Raw genomic sequence first — 19197 nt, 5'->3', positions numbered from 1 at the left:
TGTGCAACTACAAACAAGATACTGGGGTAGACAAATTCAACTATACATATATGCAACTGAACAAAGACACAAAAACTGTGCAACACACATGGCACCTAAAAAAAGTTCCTACCAACTGATGCAACACATCTGTGCAACAAGATTAGTAAAACTGTGCAACTTAAAAAAGATGGTGTGCCAATTTAAAATAAACATGTGTGCAGATTGCCAAACTTAAAGCTATAATCTGTGCAACTACATGCATTGTTGTGCCAACTGATGACAGTTTTCTGTGCAATTCCCAAAAAGAGTGACCAGACATCAAAAGAACATAGAAGGAAGACACTGTTGGAAAAAAAACAAAAAAGAACTCACTTGTAATTTGCCGAACACACCAGGAGAGATAGTATCCTTCTTGATCACCTTGGCAATTAGAGTACTATCCCATGCATTCGATCATATCGCGCAGTTGCTTACTGGGATGTCATGTACGAGCGCATCAAGGTATAGTATCTACACCAGACCCAAACAAAAGAAAAAGCCAAGTTCAGTTATTGTTATGAGAATTTCAGCAAACTATAACTGCACAGAAAGAACAAGAACAGATGGAAAAAAGTGGTCGTTTTCACTAACCATCAAGTGATACAAGCAGCAGCAAACAGTTTGCTTCTCCTGGTCCATGTTCCGGAAAGCTTCGTTAATGTGTTCTGCTACAAAGAGGCAGATGTTTGTATTCTTTAGCATTTGATGATCTAGCACAAGTCCATAACACTTTGGGCTGAGCTTCAAGGCCGTGGTTGGTGCTAGAAAAGTACTGAAGGCAACCGCAAGCCAGGCCATAAAAAATGTGTCATCCGTTCTTCCAGCCATATGCTCAATCATCTTGAGCCATGTAGTGATCTGGGGATGAGAATTTCCAGTTATGTTGAAAGCCTGTCTGAATCTCCTAGTGGCATCCTTGTCAACTAAATATCTGACTTTTGGACCCTTGTTTGGGAGATCAAATACCCTCTGAACACTGTCAGCATCAACACGGATCCTTCCCCTTCCTGGGAAAACCATTTCAGAGGTCTGTGGCTGGTAGGACTGCACCAGGAACTTAGTGAGGTCCGCTGGAAGTGTGTCTGATAAGTTCAATAGCCCCCCGACCGACCTCGAAACTAGCTCTGATTTCTGTAGTGGAGTTAGAGAGGCGTTGAAATTTGCAAAGCGCGCTGGTGATGCCCTTATCCTGCCTGCTTGTGATGGTCGCTCCACATCTTCCCCTGGAGCCACCTCAACTCCTTCGCCGCTGCCCTGTTGATTAGAAAATGAAAGCATTACACAAACATTAAACACAAGAGAAAAAACAAGAATGAAAAAAAACTAGCAATCATCATGATGTATTTGTGCAACTAATAAAGCTCATGAGGACAACTGCAAAAAGACTGCCAGTGTGCAACTGAATGTGCAACAATAAAACAGTAAATAAAAAAAGAACGAGACCTGGCAGCTACAAAAAGTTCTAGTGTATGTGCAACAATAAGAAATGATATTGCAACACAAGAAAAACAGTAACTAAAAAAAAAGGTTTGCAAAGAACTATTCAAATAGCTCATAAAAACACAAAAAACCCACATACCTCAGCATCTGCTGCGGAAGATGCGACAGCTTCTCCAGCAACTGCTGCCTGCACAAAAAAATGACCACTGATGTCAACTATGAAAACATGCCAACTAGTGAACTACAAGATGCCAACTAATGCCAACTAATGTCAACTGTATTTAAATCAAAATGACTAGAGATGTCAACTACAAAAGGTTGTTATTGACAGACTAAAAACAAAAAATAGTGTTCCGAACTGCTGCATAATTTCATCACTATCTAAAAAAAGGCGAGAAAAAACACTTATATTTGAGATTTTACTTACCCTAGAAGATGACTCAGCTCCCTTGCCAAGTGCTGCACGTCTAGTCCGCTTTACAACACGGAACTGATCAGCATCCTAAGAAAAAAACATGAGCATGGGAAAAAATAAAAAAAATGTTATATGACCCAAACAAAACCAAAAAATGGACTTGTGTCATCAACATGCCACTTACCTCAACATCCTCTCCCTGCTCAACATTCTGCGCAAGTCGTGGCTGGCGATTAGCAGGACGCTTCGAGTTCCGGCGAAGAGGTTGACTTCCAGAACGCTGATTAAGCAACCAAAAGAAAACATGAAAAAAAGACATTAGCATACATGCATAAGTTGAAAAACAACTCAAAAACAAAAGAAAAAAAAGTGAATAAAAATACATCTCCTTCATTGCCACCCGCATCTCCTCCTATTATAACCATTTTTGCCCTGCGGAAGGAAATACAACAAAAAAACATAGTTAGAAGATGTGGACAACCAACTACTACAATCATGCAGCCACCTGGGCAGTAAACCTTGTGCAAACTGGACATCAAATAAGCCAACTAACTTTTTTCTGCCTAATTGTTACTTGCCAACTGTGACAAGTAATACCTAGACAGAAAAAAGTTAAGTAAAGGCAACAAGCTCAGTGAGATAACTTATTCTGAAAAAAGCGTCCATAGTTGAACATGAAGGGAGACACATGAAAACAACCACATCCACAACAAAAGACTTGCACATTGAGAAAAATTAAAATGGAAAATTGGCAAGCATTGGTACTAAATTTGCACAAATCAAGGGGTCCTAGTTGCACAAAAGCAGGAGAATAACACATAAACCACCACAGCCACCACAACGCTGGTGGATTGGGTAGATTATATTGGAAAATTGGCAAGCATTGGTGCTATAAATGTACAAACAAGAGTCCCTAGTTGCACACAGCAGAGGGGGGAACAGCCAACTAGTAAAAGTGTATAACATATGCAACTAAGTAAAACCAACTAAGTAGAGCAACTGGCACAACTGTATAACATATGAATAGCCAACTTAGTAAAAGTGATGCAGCCAACCGAGCAGGCAACTTGTGCAACTGAACACAGTATAGACAACCACCTAGTACAAAAACAGTGAGCCAACTGACCAAAACAACTGCTGCAACTGCAGAGCATATGGACAGCCAAAGTACTATATGGACGCAGCCAACTGAGGAGAATTTTTTGCAACTAACCACTTAAATCTCCGAACGCCAACTACGAAATCAGCCAATGCATTGCACACAAAAATAGTGAGCCAACTGACCAAAACAACTGCTGCAACTACAGAGCATATGGACAGCCAAGTATTATATGGACGTAGCCAACTGAGGAGAATTTTGTGCAACTAACCACTTAAATCTCTGAACACCAACTACGAAATCAGCCAATGCATTGCACACAACATTGCGCACATCTAATACAACTTACAGAATAACTAAAGAATCATGTGCAGGTGTAGAACATATGGACAGCCAACTAGTAAAAGTGATGTAGCCAACTGAGCAGGCAACTTGTGCAACTGAACAGTATGTAGAAACCCAACTAGCAAAAAATTGGTGCAACTGCAGAACATAGGGACAGCCAACTACTATATGAATGAAGCCAACTGGATAGAATTTTGTGCAACTGGAACACAAGTGTCTACCAACTAAAAAGTGGCCGTGATACAAGTTTCACCCTCTTAGTTGGTTAGCACAGGTAATGGTCCCTAATTTGCACAGGTACTAATTTGCACATGACCCACGAGAACCACCAGAAGGCTGGCAGATTGGCTATATTATCTCAAAAATTGTCTACTGCTGCTCCTAATTTGCACGCAAGGGGCGACAGAGTTGCACACCGCGGGGGAAAACACTCATCAAAAACACCAGATCCACCGCGAGGCTTCAATCCACAGAAGAGGCACTATCGCCGCGAACCACTCATCCTCCCTGAACCATATGCACGAGCTCACCCCCTACTGCAACTCAAAAACGACAGGATGAGCACAACCCTAACCCATCCCTGCCAATCCGGCGGTTTCCCAAACGAAGTAGTCCGCTGGGGTGACTTCAACCTCGCCGGAAAATGAGTTCGACCTCCCTAACCCCGACCGCGACCTCGACCTCTACCTCGACCTCCCTGACAACGACCGCGACCTCACCGGAAAACGAGCGACCTCATCGGAAAAAGGAGGACGGGCGAGTGGAGAAACAAGCAGGGACGAAGACGAGGAGCGCGCGTAGGAGCAGTACCAGAGCCGCCGCGGACGACGACCCTCGCGGCGCGCCCTGCCGTCGACCACAACCCAGCGGATTTGGAACCGCCTCCGAGCACCAACCAACGGCGAAAGCAAAGGGGAAAGTGGAGGAATGGGCGGCGAGAGGTGGGGGTGGACGGGGTAATGGCACGAAATTCGAAACCGCCGCCCACTACGCACGACGGCTAAAACGCTGGAGAACTGCCTAATCCTCGATGACATGTGGGTCCCACGGACGATTTATCTCGCGGGCGCGGCGCAAATCGGACCAGCCGACTGGTCCACACGCGGGTCTGAGCGGCGCGGCCCCACCTCCCGACCAGGGGACACCTGGACACCGCGCGGCGTCGATCGGGGCGAGATCGAGCGGCTCTCGTTCGGCCGCTCGTTCTGTCTATTTAGTGGCCGGCCGCTTTTTAGATTTCAGGCTAATATTTTTACTCCTTTAACCGGTTTAGGACCAGAGAGATGCCCTAAGTTATGCAAGTCCATTTCGGCCCTAGCCCAGCCCACCCCAGCAGCACAAACCAGAAAAGAGAGATGCCCTCGGGAAAAAAGGAACTCGACGGTGAAGATGGCGGCGCGGCCGACGGCAGCAGCGCGGTCGCCGGCCGGCCCAGAGGTATTCGATGCTCCAAAATTTGCATGGATTCTGGGTCTTCCCGTTTCAGAACGCGCGCATCCCAAAGGCAGGCGCGTTTATCAGTTTAGCCAATGTCGCTCTTTCCAAGTAACCTTGTGTGTTCGTAGTCATTTGGTATGCCGCAAGACGACTATCCCTACTGCTGCGTGCGAATCCTTTGCGTAGAACCTGCAGTTTTTGTGAAATAGAGCTGTAGAGGCTCAGATCTAGATTTTCTTTAAGGGGCAGAGCTCGATATCCTGTTTCCCTCTGTCTCTAGGCGTTTCTTCTATAGACTACCAACATTGCTGCAGTTTTTAGTTGGTAGTACTATTTAAAAGCAATTATTTATTGATGTCGGCTTGCATACGGGTAACTTCTTGTATCCACTGCTCAAATCACAAATCACTGTATTGCCTGGCAAAATAATTGTACTAGGAACAAACAGATGTCGTAAGAATCAAAAGGAAAATAATGAATGACAAATACACACAGTTCTACTTAGAATTTGAGCGAAGTTCTACTAGCGAAGCATAGACTCCATCCTTGATCCGCACCAGGGCCTCATGATTTCCCTTTTCTGCAATTTTGCCTTCCTTGAGGACCGCAATTGCATCAGCCCCTTTGATTGTGGAGAGGCGGTGCGCCACCACTATGGTGGTCCTGCTCACCATGACTCGATCCAATGCATCTTGAACGATGCGCTCCGATTCCGCGTCGAGGGCGCTGGTCGCCTCGTCAAGCAGTAGTATCTTCGGGTCCTTTATAATGGCCCTTACGATGGCTACCCGCTGCTTCTGTCCACCAGATAGTTGCACTCCTTTCTCGCCAACCAGAGTGTCGTATCCCTGTGGCAAGCTTGATATAAACTCATGAGCATTTGCTGCCTTGGCCACACCTGTAACCTCTTCCTCTGTCACCTCCCCGTGTTTCCCATTTGTTATGTTTGCACGGATTGTGTCGTTGAAAAGCACTGGCTCCTGGCCTACCAGCCCCATCTGGTCCCTTAACCAGCTAATTCTCAAGCTCTTAATTTCGACTCCATCTACTGAGATACTACCAGAATCAGGATCATAGAAACGCTCCAGTAAAGAAATTATTGTGGACTTTCCACTACCACTCTCTCCAACTAGTGCTATGGTCTGAAAAGGGAAGGAAAAGGTTTCAACATAGCATTTTTTTGTGGTTGTCAATCATCATATGTGAAATTAATCAGCTGAAAGCTTCTTATATATGATAACACTGTAACTAGATCATGCATCACCTATTTTAAGTATTATTCTTGGTTTTATGCTAAGAGGTGGCACATAAAGTTAGTTATCCGAATGAAAACAATTGGGCGCGACAATTAAACAAGACTACAAAAGATTGCAAATCATACCTTTCTGGAAGGAATGTGCAAAGTAAAGTCACTGAATATTTGGACGTCAGGGCGTGATGGGTACTTGAAACTGACATTACTGAATTCAATGTCGCCGGTGACATTTTCCAGCATCATGCCCTCATCGCTACTTGTATCGTTTTTTGACTTCCGATCTAGAATACTGAAAACAGAAATGGCTGAAACTTTTGCTTTTGTCGCATTAGATGCCAATGCACTTGCGTTCGAAACCCCAAAAGTTGCAAAAAACAAGGCAAGGATAACCTGAAAAAAATCAATAAATTTGTGAACGATTATTAAAAGTTAATTCTCATATACAAATAGTTACTTGAAATGATTTAGCAATTCTTACTCTGAAAACATCTGCAAAAGTAGTTTTTCCCTGACGTACAAACTGCGCACCAACATAGAAGCATAGAGCAAACGTAAAATACAACACCAAGAATGAGAAACCAAAACCAAGCCCTCCAACGATTCCACTTTGAATTCCCTGTTTCCTTAAAGCTTCACATTTCTTATTATATGTTGTAACCACTCTTTTCTCTGCACAGAAAGATGCTATCGTTCTGATACTACCAACAGCGTCAGTTGCAACTTGACTTGCATCTTCATACATCTCCTGCACAATAATATCATGATCACATTATTGTGATAATTGATTCTAGGGTGTTAGGATTGTCACCCTGAAACAAACATGAAATAAATTTTAGAGTTGTTGTGTGTCACCTTAGCTTCTTCACCAAACCCCTTCAAGAACTTCGCTTGAGCATAGCCCTGTGCAATCAATAAAGGAATGACACAAGTGATAATCAGTGCAAGCCTCCAGTCCGCCGTAAACGCTATGACAAAGCCAGCGATTAATGAAGCTGTAGACTGCACTATAAGGCCCAGGTTATCTCCTACTAAGCGCCGAACATTTAATGCGTCAACTGAGAGTCGTGTACCAAGTGCACAAGTGCACCACTGTAAGTGATAAAGCAAAATCTTAGTATCTCTGTATATCTATGCACAAGAAGATAAAATAACTGAGATCATTTGAATATGGTACCTGGAATTTGAGGGATTATCAAACCAAGCAACTTCCTGATGCACAATATTTTGGAATGATAGAGTACGAACACGCTCTATAAGCTTGCCACCAGCAATTCCAAACAAAAGATATTCTGCTGTGATTGCAATGAAAGATGCAACCCCCAGAACTACAAATATCAATGCCCAAAAGCTAGAATCTTTTCGCAGCTTATCTGGTGGCTCGTAGAATGATTTTATGCCGCCAGACATTAGTAGGCCGTACAATGGCAAAATGACTCCATGCACTGATGCCGCTATAGCGCCGAGCAGAAGAAATGGTACCTCCGGCTTGTTAAGATAAAAAGGCGTCCAACTGCTTCTTTCTGAAGGGTCTTCCCATCGGGAAGGTCCTCATTGTTCTGTTCACCTGTGATTGCATCCTCATGCAACTCAACTGATAGTCCTAATGTGTTCTTGAAGGAGTGTTTGTTGCTATTGCCAAAAGAAACATTAGTCATTGACCGTCTAACTGACAAACTAGTGCTTTTTGATAAGGAATTGGGCACTTCCGAATCCTTTATTTTACGTCTTTCATCACCACGAGTTTCTTGTAGCCTAATAAGCTGGGAGTAAGCTCCATTGGGATCATTTACCAATGCATGATGAGGACCTGCACATATAGGATATTTTTGTGTGGTGAATGAATCATCATAGGTTGACAATAAACATATCATAGAATGGGAAAATTAATGCATATTCAAGAGATTCTAACCTTGTTCGACTATTTTCCCTTGATGAACGACCGTGATGCAGTCAACATTCCTTACAGTGCTCAAACGATGAGCAACGACAAGTGTGGTTCTTTCTACCAATATCCTATTGATTGCCTCCTGAACTATCCTCTCAGATTCCACATCCAATGCACTTGTTGCTTCATCTAGCAAAAGGATTTTTGGATCTTTAAGGATGGCTCTCGCAATTGCAATTCTTTGCTTTTGTCCTCCAGAAAGTAGAGTGCCACGTTGGCCAACCAATGTATCGTAGCCCTGATATGAAATTAAAATGTTGTTAGCTTAAATTCCAATAAGTCATTTGAAGCATTCACTCTTTATTTACATACATTTGGTAACTTATCGATGAAATTTGCTGCATTTGCAAGCTCGGCTGATCTCTTGATCTCTTCAAGTGTTGCATTTTCTTTACCATAGATTATGTTATCTTTAATGGAGGTCATAAACAACAATGGTTCTTGGCTAACAAGGCCGATCTTCCCTCTTATCCAATCAAGACTCAGATTCTTGATGTTGACTCCATCTATCAAAACTTCGCCAGCCTGTGGATCATAGAATCTTTCAACAAGGCTGATAACAGTTGACTTGCCACTTCCACTCTCTCCAACTATGGCCATTGTTGTTCCACTGGCTACTTGTAATGATAATCCATCTAATATTAACTGCCCAGGTCTTGCAGGGTAGCGAAAGTACACATCCTTTAGCTCAACATCACCCTTGATATTTTCCAAGACCATGCCACTCATATCATCTGAATCTATTTCAGGTTTCCTCTCTATTGTTTCGAACAGTCTGTATGCTGCAGATTGACCTTCCGCAATTGCAGAAATTGATGGTGTTGCATTACCTAATGAACTGTTACAAAAATTTAAGCGCCAGGTTTACGACATTAACATAACATGTTTAATGGTCACCTTTTCTATTTCTTGTCATGAAGTACAGTTTAGGAACTACTAGTACTTCATATAGGTATGCTCTGCTGAGGTAACATAAGAAGATAGAGCAATGTAAATAGAATAATTAGCGTACTGCAGAGGGTTGCAAGCTGGTTATTCGATGAATTATATCCATCTACTGAAAATGTGAATCAACTAATAATCCATCTACTGATAGTGTTATATTCAATATATAAGCTTGTCATATTTATTGTTTGACAAAATGTTAATTTAATACTTCAAACATAATGGTTGCTATTTCAAGTAGCTTCGACAATATCTAGCGATTGCCGTTATAACTTCCGCAGGATTCATGGCACCCTGCTGTGAGGGTGCAATAGTTGCAATTTACATCTGGTTCAAAATTGTGCTTCGTGTGGTCGATTGGGTTGATTTTTTTAGAGAATTTTTTTATATATAATCTGATCCCAAAAAGTAGAAATGTACCCCATTCTATTTTTCTTTTGAATTTATGGTAGATACTTTTTAGGATTATTGTTTGATTTCTTTTTCCCTCAAAGGGAAGGAGGCACCTTGAATCTCGTGGGCCATTTGTATTTATAACAAAATTATTAGCCTTGAGCTCATACCAATTGACATTATTTACCACTAAACATGAATTGTTAAGCAAATGTTAACTCTCTAAAGGTAATCTCTGAACACACCTTGAAAGGAACATCAAACTTCCATGGAAAGTTCCTAATATATGTATTCGCAAGTCATGCATAAGAAAAAGGTTATTTAGAATTTTAAATTTTATTATGTAATGTTTTATATTTCCATTCATTCAAGACGTCCTTCGATAAATTGAGGATTATATACGGCAAATATTAAGATTTCAGGGTATTTGCAATGTTGAGGTTTCAGAAACTCACGTTGCGCCAGACATTACGGCAAACAAAACAGTGATGATCTTCCCTCCAGTGTATCCTTTGTCAATGATTAGCTTTCCACCATACCAGAACCCTAGACCATAGCTGCTAAATATGATGCAGAAGACAGGAGCCCATGCCAAAACCATTGACAAGGCCTTCCTCAACAGCAGTCTTGTAGGCTTTCTTTATGAATTTATTATACATTTCTATAGCTTTCTTCTCTCCATTGAAGGATATAACCTGATTACACGAGGGTTGCTAAATTAATGTTTGCTATCATTTGTATTAGTTGAGATAATTGATATAATTTCGAATGACTAATATAATTTGAACTCACTGTTCGTATAGATCCAATTGTCTGTTCAACTGTGTCTGCAGCATCACTATACGATGTTAGTCGCTTGCTAGAAACCCGGGTTAGCAGCTGTGTAGACACTGCACCAGCGAGAGCAACTAATGGTAGTGACGTTAGCATGACAAGAGTCAGGAGCCAGCCTTTTGTGAATGCTATGATAAAACCCCCAAAGAAGGCAGATATGGCTTGTACAAGCTTCCCTCCCTGTAAATCAGAATGCAGGAATGTCAGCACTTGTAGCACTGGATGGGCTGCATAGAATGTATGAAGTATGAAATACACTTAGGTGAGTAACACAAAAGCTTATGCAGTAGCAATAGAAATATTGATGCTTGTCATTGACTTGCACCTGCAGATCTGCGCACACTTGCAGTGTGATGAAAAATACTATGTTTCCTTATTTAGTACTCCCTCCGTCCCAAAATTATTGTCTTAGATTTATCTAGATACGGATGTACCTAATACTAAAATGTGACTTGATACATCCGTATTTAGACAAATCTAAGACAAGAATTTTAGGACGGGGGGAGTACTACAGAGGAAGTATTACCTTCTCACCAAGAGCATCTTGAATTATGACCGTATCGCTAGACATTCTAGAAACTGCTTCACCAGTTGTCATTTCTGTGTCGAAGAATGCAATATCTTGCCTCAGAACTGATTTCAGGTACAAAGAACGGATGCGGGCTGACTGCCTTTCTCCTGACGTTGTCCAGCATGACATCTCTGGAAGATAATGAAGGGTGAGCCTTTTATAGTGGGGTAACTTCTTTGCCATTAGCATAAATTTAACCAGACATATTCAGTTTTTAGGAATGCAGTTGGTACTTCTCATGGAATGGATACATGATAATTGATAACGAATTGACGATTGCATTCCTCACCCAAGCAAGAACAAATTTGTGTCTCCTACACTGTTTTTTTTTCTTGATCATGCACCAAAGTGTGTATCATTTTGTCTTAAAAAGATGACACCGAGAAGGAGGTGGAAACAACAAAGCTCACCCAATATCTGACTAAACGTCTGACCGCAAATGTGGTGCACATCACTGTTTCGTTTCATTGCTCACTGCTTGTGAATTTTGTATCTTTGAACTGCAGTTGAGTTTGATGTGAAAATTTACAAGTTTATAGAGTACTCTTCTGATGGAGTTTTGAGTTTTCGCGGAGAAGCTGGTTTCCATCTGATATTATATAACCTTGTTAATTATTCTCTGCATTTAGGTATAGTTGTTAGCGATGATGCAGAGACCGAGGGTTAAACTTCCTCTTCGAAAAGGAAAAAGAAAAACAATCCTCTGTGGTTAAGTCTAATTGAGAGTGGTATGTACTGAATGTATTACTATCTTTTCCTGTGTACTATTGCTTGACATCTAAATTTTCAATGACAGGAAACATGTATTCCAAGAATAGAATGGGAGCTGCACTTACGAAGAAAGGAAGCAACTGCTATCCCAATGCCCAGATATACGAAGTTGAGAACAACCTGGAGATCAAAAGAACATTCTCGGTTAACTCGTCTAGCCAATCTTCAGGTTAAGCGATCTGATCACCGTAAGCTGGGGCGCACCTTGGTGACAGCGGGGAGGACGGTGCTGGTGGTGCTCTCGCCGAAGGAGTTGATGGCGTCTCCAAAGACGACCAGCATGAGGGACCCCGCCACGCCGTTGCCCACCGCCCCCAGCGAGCCGACCACCATGAGCAGCACGTCGAGACTGTCGGCGTACCTGAACATGCCGAGCAACGACACCTTCTTCTCCGTCTGGTCATCTTTTTCTTGCTCGCCGCCGTGGCGTGCTCCTTCTCCACTACGAGCTTCTGCTGTCGCGTTCATTTCCTGGCAGCTACTGGTTGCGTTGCTGGTGTGCTCGACGAACCCAGCCTGCACTGTGCCGTGTGGTTCCCTGTCCCCGGGGCTGGAGGAGCACTGTATATACGCATTTCGCCGGTCGCCCAGAGCCCAAGACGGGGTGTTTTGACTGTTCTTGGGCTGATTGGGTGCTCCGAAGCAGAGGAAGGGACCGGGAAAGTTTGCAATGGAAAAGTACTTTTTTGCCCACGGATTTATCAACTTTTTTTTGTGTGGATTTGCACGAGATTTATCGTTGGCATGTGGTGATTTGCTGCCGCAATTCAAGATTCACAGCCTACTTTTGTTCGCTGCGCCAGCGACTCAGCGTAGTCACTAGTTGGTCAAATGGACTGACCAGTATTGTAACCTGAGGTGAGCTAAGATGGTCTCCGGTGCGGTGGTCAGTGGTCACCGCCACTTGTTTATTTTTTTAAGTTGACCAAATGCTTGTTTCTAGAAAGGAAAAAAAGGTGTGGACATATCGTAAGCTGGTACGGCCACGGAATGTGGATATAAACATGGAATCCTCTATTCCTAAACCTACTATCTATTTTTTTTCTATCCATGTAGCAATGTCACATCAACAAATCATGCATGTTAGCCATAATTTTCTTTTTCACTAATCTATCCATGCAATCATGCCACATCAACAAGTCATGCATGTCAGTTATGTTTTTCCATTAATTTTTGGATTTTGATAACCAATGAATGTCAGATTTTTTTTATTATGTCGGAACGAATATTTTTTATGGCAAATTATGTTATCTTGAGGATAGCAATTTCTTTTAGCAAGAGTGGAAAATCCGCCATGTTCAGTTTTTTGTCAGGTTTTGCTGTGCTTGCTAACTGAAATTGTCACCCTCGATATAAACTGCCCTATGAAAACATTTGCTTTGCCATGCTCATGCTCAAAAGGCTAACATCATTTTTTTTAACATTTAAGTAATTTTTTTGTGTTGTCATGCATGGATAGTATATGTGTTGGACTCTTGGATCATTTCATGGTTCAATCTTTTCATCCACTTCCGCTCAGCTGCAACTTCACCGTCACTAGGGAATATGTCACTTGGGATGATGGCGCCTCTATAGCTTCGCCTCTTGCAGCCAAGCATGCCGGAGAACGAGGTCAACCCGATTTGAAGGAAAGGTTGGCTAAAGTCTGCAATCAACCAGGTTGCGGACGCCATTAATTGCACAACGTTGAAGGCCTCTGATGATGAGGTCGAACCCGATCAGCGAGCTCCTTCTCTCTATTTCTCTTCTAATCCTCCATGTCCACGACGGCCTTCGAATCCAAGGACAAGCAATGGGGCCTGGTACATCCATTTTGCATCATATTTCTTTAGTATAATTTGCTCATTTTTATTGATGATTTCTGCATTATCACACCAATCATATACCTTTTTTCCTCTTATATTGCATATTGTACCGGAGGAGGGGAGATGTCGGAAAAGCTATAGAAAAGCACCAAAACAGGAACAATGAAGAATTTATTTATTTTGAAGACCAAAAAAATACTAGAGAAGTTTTTTTTAGACAAAAAAATACTAGAGAAGTTTTCATGCGGGAAGAGAGCCAGGGGCTGAGCCCACTTGGGGAGATCCCTATGGGGCCCATGCGGCCCCACCACATGGCCAGCCCTTGGGCCATGCCAATAGGGTGTGTGTGGGGCCCATAGGGCACCTCTCGGCTACCTCCCGGGACCCCTGGTTCTATATTACCCCGAAACCCCTAATTACATACGAGGGGAGCACTTTTCACCTTCCGCAAACGAATTCCATCCCTCTGAGTAGGGGAATTCGAAGCCATCATCATTACCAACACTATTCATCATTGTGATGATCATCACCATCACCATATACATCAACGCCATCACCTCCATCTACCCCAATTTTTCAATGAGGTAAATACACATGTGGTGCTTAAACTTGTCAACGATGTTCACTTTAGTATCTAAACTTGAAAAATACACCAAACTGATCATAAAACTTGGCACGAGTGTGCGAATACAGTGCTAATCCCACTAGTAGACATAAAATACGATGACGTGGCACTTTGGTTAGCACGCCAGCATGACGTGGGACTCGCTGAATAAGATGGTCATCATTACCAACACTCTATTCATCATTGTGATGATCATCACCATCACCATATACATCAACACCATCACCTCCATCTACCCCAATTTTTCAATGAGGTAAATACACATGTGGTGCTTAAACTTGTCAACGATGTTCACTTTAGTATCTGAACTTGAAAAATACACCAAACTGATCATAAAACTTGGCACGAGTGTGCGAATACAGTGCTAATCCCATTAGTAGACATAAAATATGATGACGTGGCACTTTGGTTAGCACGCCAGCATGATGCATATCATATCTCTCTATGACCCATGGGTCCCACCTACAATACAATGGGAAAATCTCTCTATGGCCCATGGGTCCTACCTACAATACAATGGGAAAATTGTGCCATTAAGAAATGGTGGGCGCTGGGAGTCGAACAGGCGAGCACGCGCTAGCGAGCACATAATGCAAGCCAATAGGCCATTCGTTTTGTAGAGGATGCTAGGGATAACAGTCCCTACTGTTAGGTAAAAACACGTTCGTGGGTTTTAATGGGCAACAGTCAGTGCAGCCCATTTTACGCATGTTAGTTTTTTTTTAGAAATTTGTAAGAAGTTTCTAAATTATAATCACAATAATAAAACACATTTCAAATATTATACTTACAAATAAAATTAAATATTAAAAAATCATGTAATTTTGAAAAAGATTCGGTTATCTACATGTGAATTAAAGTTAATGATTTTAGCAAATAAAAAATTTAAATTATTTAGTAAATGCAAAAACAATTATAAAAATAGTTATTTGTTTAGTAAATTTTCAAAAGAATTAGTATACACTCTTGGCTTATGCTTAAATTACACAAAATTATTAATATAATTTTTATTAATATTCACATGTGTATAACTTTCATTGTGTCATATATTTGTAATTTTATATAATTCAAATATAGTCGGTAGTGATTTTTTTTGCATATTTATGAATATTTTGATATTATTAAAACATTCTTAAACAATATACTTATTAAACATAAAATTGTGCATGTAATTATTCGAACGTTTGTGTAACCAAAATAATATTTATGAACTGTAATTTAGAAAATACTAGTTGAATGCCCGTGCATTGCCACGGATACACAGAATATGAAATATCATGTGAAAAGATTACTCACTACAGGAATCAGCTACTTTGCCATCTGCCACGGCAGACGGCAAAGGCATGGATGGCTGACGGCAAAGGTCTTTGCCGTCTGCCGTGGACGGCAAAAGGGGACGGCAAAGTAAGGTTCGGCAAAGAGCTACTTTGTCGTCTGCTTCGGGCGGCTGACGGCAAAGGGGTCTTTGCCATCAGCAGCGGACGGCAAAGAGTGCAGACGGCAATAAATGCGATGTTACTCCGTTAGGTGGTTAATGGCAGGCCTTGGCCATCCGCCGTTGACGGCAAACTTCGGAAGGCCTTTGTCGCCCGCCGAATGATGTCAGCCGACGTCACTACACGGCAGGCCTTTGCCGTCCGCCACTGTAGGCAAAGTTTTTACTCTTTGCCGTCCGCCGCCAACGGCAAAGCCTTTGCTGTCAGTCACTGTAGGCAAACTGGCCAAATTGGTCAGCCTCCCAGGAAGCACAGTTGCCTGCTACGTGGCCTCTTTGCCGTCGGCTGCTGATGGCAAAGAGCCCTTTGCCGTCAGTGACAGACGGCAAAGAGCCTGCATATTGTCTCTTTTTCTGTTTTTTTAATCCAACAATTTTCACAGCAAATATATATGATATATATAGATATATTTAACAACAAACATATCACATATCCAGCACATAATTCCATATACATATTACATAGCAAAGTTTCATCAACACAACAAGTTCCATCAAGTTCCATCCATACACATTGTTCCATATACATATTACATAGCAAAGTTTCATCAACATAGCAAGTTCTATCATAGCAAGCTAGATACAATGCAAAGTTTTAGCAAAGAAAAAGCAAGCACTCCATCATAGGAAGCTAACTTCCATGAAGTGAGTGAAATCTGCAAAATGGTAAATAAGAAAGTTAGAAATAGGTGAATAGAACAAGAAGAAGACTAGAACAAGAAGTATATGTCATTTATGAGCTAACTTAGGTGAAATGAATCATATATGAGCTAACTAAGTTGAAATGGGTTGTTTATGAGCTAACTTAGTTGAAATGGATCATTTATGAGCTAACTTAGTTGAAATGGGTCGTTTATGAGCTAACTAAGGTGAAGGACATCGTTTTTGAGCTAACTAAGGTGAAATGGATCATTTTTGAGCTAACTAAGATGAAATGAATCGTTTTTGAGCTAACTAAGGTGAAATGGATCGTTTTTGAGCTAACTTAGGTAAAATGGATCATTTATGAGCTAATTTAGGTGAAATGGATCATTTATGAGCTAACTTAGTTGAAATGGGTCGTTTATGAGCTAACTAAGGTGAAATGGATCATTTTTGAGCTAACTAAGGTGAAATGGATCGTTTTTAGCTAACTTAGATGAAATGGATCATTTATGAGCTAACTTAGTTGAAATGGGTCGTTTATGAGCTAACTAAGGTGAAATGCCACGTTTTTTTAGCTAACTAAGGTGAAATTGATCGTTTTTGAGCTAACTTAGGTGAAATGGATCATTTAAGAGCTAATTTAGGTGAAATGGATCGTTTTTAGCTAACTTAGGTGAAATTGATCGTTTAGGAGCTACTCTAGGTAAATTGGGTCATTTTAGAGCTAACTTGGATAAACTGGATCATTTATAAGCTAACCTAGGTAAGATGGGTCATTTTGGAGCTAACCTAGGTGAAATGGGTCATTTTGGAGCTAACCTAGGTGAAATGGGTCATTTTAAAGCTAACGTAGGTAAAATGGATCATTTAGGAGCTAATCTACGTAAAATGGGTCATTTTAGAGCTAACTTGGATAAATTGGATCACTTATAAGCTAACTAAGGTAAAATGAGTCATTTTAGAGCTAACTTAGGTAAAATGGATCGTTTATGAGCTAACTAAGTTAATTATGCAATTTTTGACATAAGTAAGCTAAGTACATATCGTTTTAGAGCTAACTTAGGTAAAATGGATGGTTTATGAGGTCAGTAAGCTTATTAAGTCATTTTAGAGGAAAAGAAGCTAACTCTAGGTCATTATGGTAAGCATATTGGAGGAAATAAAGCCAAGTCTAGGTCTTTATGCATTTGTTAAGCAAAACACTAGAGAAACTTACCGTGATCACGGAGGTGTAGGAGCGGGCTGGCTCGCGCCGGTAGTTGGAGAAGGATCGTGTGATGCGTTTCTGGAGTTAAGCTGCACCAAAGATCATTTCCAATGTCTTGTTAGCATTATGACACTCAAATGTTAAGACTAGCAAGTAATGTTCATTCAAATTAAACTCACTGTGCTCCCAGGAGCAATCATTGGCATCGGCGGAGCGGTCTGACCGGACTTCTAGTCTCCTCCGTCTCTTCGACTATGAAAATACATTGAAGTCTTGGTACGATTGGCATATACCGAAGAACACTAACGGGGATTTTGGTCTGTGTCTTCTCACCCATACCGTTGTCTACCACAATATACCTAGAAGACTTGCAAATGGGACAATAGTTCAAGTCCACATAGTCAAGCCTAAATAAGGCACATCCTTTCTCACAGGCATGTATCTTCTCATAGGGCATCTTCAGTGCACGGAGGATTTTGTCCGATTGGTACAGGTTTGTAGGCATTACATGGCCTTTGGGTAGAAAGCGTCCAAATACTGTCATAATTGCGTCATAGCATTCTCTGCCCAAGTTGAACTGAGCCTTCAGAGCCATTACTTGTGAGATGGCATCCAACTGACAAAGCTCAGTGTGCTCGTGGAGCGGATGTTTTGAAGACTCCAACATTTTATTGAAGGCCTTTGCAGATTTCTCCATCTCCTCGTCCGGATCCCGAGCATCATCATAGTCTTGCACCATGTTTTCCATCCCGGTACCATGCTCGTCGGTGCGACGACGATCCACCTCAGCTCGGTCACGTTGGGCAGACTCACCATGAAATGTCCACACCGTATAACCGGGCGTAAAACCACTCTTGTGCAGGTGTTTGCCCATTTCAGCCTCTGTCTTCTTTTCCCAATTGCCGCACCGAAAACAGGGGCACCAGGTTTTCTTCTGGCCATTTGCAAATGCGGCTTGCACAAACCCCTTGGTTTTTGTGAACCATTCAGCGCTCCATTTGTTCTGACCAGTGTGACCGGTATACATCCACGCACGGTCACTCATCTTGACTTTCAGAGCTACTGGACACACAACAATTATATATGTAATTCACCATGTATATATTCATCAGTTGATCTACTTTGTCAATTTTATTATGTCCATGCAACCTACACTCTAATAGGTAATGATAGGTCCTAATCCCACCCGTGTATGTGTAGATTGGATTCATTTTCCCATGCTATGCTTCGGATCCGATGCAAAATTTCGGCAGCACCTCCCCGATGTTCTCCTGATACACGTCTCTGCAATAAACAGAGATGATGTGTACCCGGAGAACAACAGGGGAGGCACTGACGAAATTTATGCGTCGGATCCGGAGCAAAGCATATGGGAAAACGAACCCAATCTACACATACTCGTGCTGTCCAAGAAGGGATAGTGGCACCTGCCGGTGTCACCGCATCGGAGCCAAGCGAACCGGCAAGGATTTCTCCCGCACGCCAAACCCCACCGGCCAATCGGAGCCGACCAGCCAAATCACCGCCCAACCATGCGCCATCACGGTTGCGCCGCCACCAACGTCGTCTCGCTGCGAGCACCACCACGAGGCCAAGAAGACCGGAGAGAAGATCCAAGCGACGGGAGCAGCAGCACCGAGGCCGAGCGGGAGGGAACCACCTCCACCACCGTCGTGCGGGAGGCTCGCGCCTCCGGCACCGTTGCGGTAGCCGTCCGGACACGGCAGCGGGGCATACCAGGCCACCCCTGGCCCGGCCAGGCCCGAAATGGGCCCGCTAAGCCCCGTCGGCCATGCTGCAGCAGGCTGGCGTCGACGCCACCAGCCCCCGCCGATCATCGCCGCTCGCCACCGCTTCCTGATGGCCACGCCAACGCCACGCCAGGCGTCGGCCCGTCCAGGCCCAGATGGGGCCCGAAGGGCCCAGATCTGGGTCGGGCGGGCGCCGCC

The 19197-nt window shown here is 42.5% G+C and overlaps 1 long non-coding RNA gene and 1 pseudogene across 1 annotated transcript; one reads left to right on the top strand and one right to left on the bottom strand.

Annotated features, from left to right (window-relative positions):
* Positions 1-5200: 5200 nt before the first annotated feature.
* Positions 5201-11939, bottom strand: LOC123132241 (ABC transporter B family member 11-like; annotated as a pseudogene).
* On the top strand, positions 8761-12564 carry LOC123132242 (uncharacterized). The gene is made up of 3 exons (XR_006464595.1): positions 8761-10848; positions 11330-11428; positions 11497-12564. It is a non-coding gene; the product is annotated as an uncharacterized lncRNA (long non-coding RNA).
* Positions 12565-19197: the final 6633 nt, after the last annotated feature.

This window comes from Triticum aestivum, chromosome 6A (assembly GCF_018294505.1).
Source record: "Triticum aestivum cultivar Chinese Spring chromosome 6A, IWGSC CS RefSeq v2.1, whole genome shotgun sequence".
Taxonomy (NCBI): Eukaryota; Viridiplantae; Streptophyta; class Magnoliopsida; order Poales; family Poaceae; genus Triticum; species Triticum aestivum.
The sequence above is the reverse complement of the archived record's forward strand: the minus strand, read 5'-3'. Positions and strand labels throughout refer to the sequence as shown.